Genomic DNA, 5,392 nt, shown 5'->3' with positions numbered 1-5,392 from the left:
TTTACTTGTGTCACTCAATACAATATTTTCTCAGTCTCATGAACTTAAAAAAAAAAAATGGCATGAATACAGAATTAAATAATATGTAGTCCCCCAACTTCATCTACCTGGAGTATGTTTCACTTACATCTTCTCTTTCCTTTAATTTTAGGCTGGATGCAGCAGGCAAAGCCATAACTCAATCCTAGACACCAATGCCATCACCCGCCAGGGAATTCTGTCTCACTTGATGTTCTGCTTCCCAACTGTGCACTCTAGTGAACCCTGGCATTTGGAGGAAGCAGTTTGCTGAAGTATTGTTCTCATCCCCACAGTCGGATCACTTTCCATCCTACAAGGAAACTTTTGGTGAAAAGGAAATGCAGGGCAATTTAGATGGGGATATTTAGATTTATGACCCTTGAAGGATGTCTCTCTCCTGTAAAAATGGTTGCTTTGCATTCATAGGTTGACTGCACATGGAGGAAAGTTATTCTTACGCTAAATGTAACAAACATCAAAATAATCAACCTCTCAAATATTGCTCTTTACTAATCAGCAGGAACTGTGAATTACAACTCAAAATAAACAGAATCTTAATTGCTCTTTTTTTTTCTTGCCTGCCAAGTTTCATTTTTTTTTTACCTAGAAAATGCAAAAGGAAATCATGAGTTGGAAATAGGATGACTAATTTATGGATCAGATTATATAGACCGACAAAGAGCTTATATAAGTGTGTAAAAGAAACCACTCAGATCTCTTTCAGGTCCATTCTTAGCATATGACTCTTTATCACCTCGGTATCTTCAGTTTTGTTAATTTAAGGTAGTGAGATAAATGTAATTGTCTTTCAGAGCTTCCCTGGTGGTTCAGATGATAAAGCATCTGCCTGAAATGCGGGAGACCGGGATTTGATCCCTAGGTTAGAAAGATGCCCTGGAGAAGGGAATGGCTACTCAATCCAGTATTCTCACCTGGAGAATCCCAGGGACAGAAGACCCTGGTAGGCTACAGTCCATGGGATCAAAACGAGTTGGACAAGACTGTGAGACTTCACTTTCTTTCTTTCTTCAGTATTCTGTCAAAAATATTTGACTAAATAAGTTCATTTCAAGAAAAACTCTATTTGGGCAATATTATGGATCTGTAAACCACCATATTGTTAATGTTCTGTTAAAGAGACTATTTCACTACCTTGTTTAGGGGAGGTAATCTAAAGAGAACTAACAATGGGTAAAATTGCTTTGTCCCCAAGACCAACTACACAGGTATGACAAGTTATGCAGAAAAGCTCTGGACTATGAACACTATGACCACTTAGAAAGTCTTCTAAGAGTAACTAAATTACCCGCATTTAGATGCTATCAATAGTTCAAAGAGGATTAGAAAACACCTTGATTTTATTTTCCATGGTTAGTCAACCCTTTAAAGTGTGTGAAGTTGTAAAATGTCACATTACAGAAAAGAACACAATAAAGCAGATCCCAGTGAAAGTGTTTTCTCAACTTAACGCTGAATGTTGCACATAGAAGCTCTCAGTATTTGCACTGACCTAGGTTAAATAACATTCTCAGATTACAAGGCATATTCTATCATCTTAAATAGAAAACATTTCTCATTAACTTCAGTATCCTTGCCTTTAAAATAGAATAATAACAGTATTGTGATGTTACAAGGATTTTAAAATATAAATTTAAGGATTTTGAATTTATCTCAAAATGTGCTATTCAAAATGTTAATAGTGGCCACATATAGTATTTAAATAATTAAAATTAATTTATTTTAAGTGAAATTAAATATTCAGTTGCAATAGTCACATTTTAAATTTTCCATAGGCAAAATCAAGCTAGTTGCTACTATAAGGTACAGCAGAGAGACTATCACAATAAGCTCTATATGACAGTGCTGGTATAGGTTCTTTGAACTGGGAAATAAATGCTTGGTGTTTGGCATGGGGATGACATCCAATTTGCATTTCATTCGTGTAAAATAAGTGTGAAGAATGGCTTGATGGGTAGACAGAGACTCAAGCAAGGGAGAGCCAGGAGGTTCCCGTACTGTATTTCTGACTCCCACTTCTGGAAGACTTCCTTGACTTCTCCAGTCTGAAATAGGTCCTCCTCTCCTCTGCACCTGTGGCTGAATGCATTTTCCACATGTAATGCCCCAGTCGATATTTTATTCTTACAATGTAACATTAACACTCATCCTTTGTAAGGTGAGGTCTATAATCTTGCATACCCAGGAAGCTAGACTATTGGGAAGTAATATTGCACGATTTCTGAGGCAGGATCATGAATGGTGATCAGCTTTCACCAGATTTTCGTTGCTGACATTTACCTTAGGAGTCTCAAGTCTACACAGAGGAAGTTTGTCATTACTTTAATGGCAATGCTGGAGAGATTATGTACAGAGAACACAGAGGTAAAGAAAGATGACTGAAAGGCTCCCATTTCTCCAGTCCCAGCTACTTGAGTGTTCCTGGCCCAGATACCTTCGGGTGAACCCAGCCACTATATAATGCTGAGTGGAGCCTCTGTCCAGATTGTACATTTATCAGCAAAATAAATGTTTTATTCTCTAAGTTTTAGAGTGGTTTGTTACGCAGCTCTGTAACAGCACTTATAGTATATTGTGCTATTTAGTTACTAATTAGGCTTTATTTGATTACTATACTTATTTCTCCATATAGTCAACTCCCAAACATTATTCTTGATATCAGAAGTCAATGTTGTACCTCCAATGCCCTGATAAACGCCTAGTATTCAGTAAAAGATAATCCCAAACCTCATTTAAGAGCATGAGGCAATTCTTTCTTGGCTATCGTTATATGGTCTTAGTAACCAAGGTAAACAGGAGCAGACTATAACAGTTTATCTTCTAAGGAGGAAGTATCTATCGAGATAATAAGAGAAACTTGCCACTGCAAAAGTTTGGAATTATTATTCCTTTTTGTTTTCTATAAGCCTTTTCTTACACTAAAGCTTCTATATTTCTAGTATATAGGATAATTTACCTTTTATAAAATGAACATAGAGGTATCATGCATTTTATTATTAAAAGCATGTATTAAACTGATAAGAACAGATACTACACTTGATCTTAGACAAAAGGACCTAGATGCCCATCAGCAGACGAATGGATAAGAAAGCCATGGTACATATACACAGTGGAATATTACTCAGTCGTTAAAAAAGAATACATTTGAATCAGTTCTAATGAGATGGATGAAACTGGAGCCCATTATACAGAGTGAAGTAAGCCAGAAAGATAAATACCAATACAGTAGACTAATGTATATATATATAGAATTTTAAAAGATGGTAATGATAACCCTATTTAAAAGACAGAAAAAGAGACACAGATGTATAGAACAGACTTTTGGACTCTGTGGGAGAAGGTGAGGGTGGGATGATCTGAGAGAATAACATTGAAACAAGTACATTACCAAGTGTGAAACAGACCACCAGCCCAGGTTGGATGCATGAGACAAGTGCTCAGGGCTGGTGCACTGGGAAGACCCAGAGGGATGGGATGGGGAGTGAGGTGGGAGGGGTTATCTGGATGGGGAACACATGTAAATCCATGGCTGATTCATGTCAGTGTATGGCAAAAACCACTACAATATTGTAAAGTAATTAGCCTCCAACTAATAAAAATAAATGAAAAAAAAAAGAAGCATATAATAGAAGAAAATACTAATATATACCATGATTCTTTGATACATTGCATTAAATTGAATAAAAGCAGGAAATAAAGGACCTTTCACAGCCCTAAGAGTTCATTTTGTAATTCAACTATCTGATTATTCAGTGACTAAAACAACAAATCCACTCAGATAGTAATGTTGCCTTTTCTTCTCTGATTCAAAGCCTACCTGCTTCCAACTAGGGTCTCAGTCATACTGAAAATCAGCAGAGCAAGACTGCCTCTGGTTCTTTCACAAATGCAGGAGTGGGCACTTTGGAATTAAGAAAAGCAATTTTTGCTTGACTCTAAACTTGATTCAGTGCTGATGCACTCTGAATGTGTTAGATGTTTGACTGCTTGCCCTTTGACCTATTGCATGTGTGTAGGTTTCCTAGGAGATCTCTCTGACCTGAAGAATGTGAGGCCTGCTCCACATCTCATCCTTTCACCAGTCAGTATCAGCATCCAGAAGTAAGCTTTTATCTCTGCTTACTGAGTGTGCTTATTAATTTTATTTCCCAGCTTGACTAGGCTGTGGGGTAATTAGTTGTTTGGTCAAACATTGATCTGGATGCTTCTGTGCGGGTGGTTTTGATTGAGATTAACTTTTGAATCAGTAAACTGAGTAAAGCAGAGTGCCCTCTCTGGTGTGGGTGGGCTTCATTCAATCAGTTGAAGGCTCAGTATCACAAAAGGCTGACTTTTTCCCAAGTAAGAGATAGTTATTTCTGCCTAATGGTTTTTGGACTAGGACTTTGACTTTGTCTTGCCTTCATACTGGAATTGAAATATTGATTCTTCTTGGGGCTTGGACCTGTCAGCTTTTACACTGTAATTATGCCATCAACTTTTCTGATCACAGGTCTTTGGATTCAGATTTTCAGACTGGAACTGCACCACTAGCTCTCCTGGGGCTTGAGATTATTGATGGCCTCACTTGGCAAGTACTGGAAATTGTCCAGTCTCCATAATCATATCAGCCAATGTATACTCTATCTATCTTGATACATGTATACTATTGGTTATGTTCCTCTGGGATAACATTGAAGATGCCTCTCTTTGAAGGAAGACCTCTTGAGTGAGGTCCTTTGAAGCCCACTCAAATCTGGCTGCTTTCTGAAATCCCACTTGATTCAGGAGAAACCCATCAACAGTAAAAGATACAATTTTTTTTTTTTTTTTTTTTTGCTGTAGCCTTCTCTATTCACCCTCCCATCAGCGTGGATCAAGTCAACCTCTCTCCTTCATATTTCTTTAATGTGTAAGTGTCAGAAGCAAAAAAAAAAAAAAAAAGTGCAGGGTATATGTCAGATTCTTTCGATAGTTCTTTTTCTATGTACAATTCTAGCCACTTGACAGCACCAGAACTAGCAAAATTCTTCAAACATAAAACCAGGAGTGAGACCCGCTATGGATCTCCCTGCATTTTATGTCTTTCACCATGATAGGTAACAAATCCTTAACAAATTCTTGAAAAATTTACCACTTCCAAGTTTTCTGATTGACCTTCTTGTGATTAGTGATAGGAAAAAGAAGATAGATAAATTTAGGTGTCGCCTAGTGGAAATTTGTGCATATATGATCTAGCATCTCAATTTGATATCAACTCTTAGTTGAGCCTGGATAGCAGGAAGACATCAAATTTAACATCCCCTTAGCTATATAAAGAAATAAAATTTAAGATACAAACAAGGAATTGCTCTCTGAGGTGGAGATAAATAAC

At 37.1% G+C, this 5,392-nt stretch overlaps 1 pseudogene; it reads right to left on the bottom strand.

Annotated features, from left to right (window-relative positions):
* Positions 1-3,012: 3,012 nt before the first annotated feature.
* On the bottom strand, positions 3,013-3,107 carry LOC133065014 (U2 spliceosomal RNA; annotated as a pseudogene).
* Between the last annotated feature and the right edge of the window lie 2,285 nt (positions 3,108-5,392).

The sequence above is a fragment of the Dama dama genome, chromosome 1, assembly GCF_033118175.1.
Source record: "Dama dama isolate Ldn47 chromosome 1, ASM3311817v1, whole genome shotgun sequence".
NCBI classification, from domain to species: domain Eukaryota; kingdom Metazoa; phylum Chordata; class Mammalia; order Artiodactyla; family Cervidae; genus Dama; species Dama dama.
This window is presented reverse-complemented; position numbering and strand designations above follow the sequence as displayed.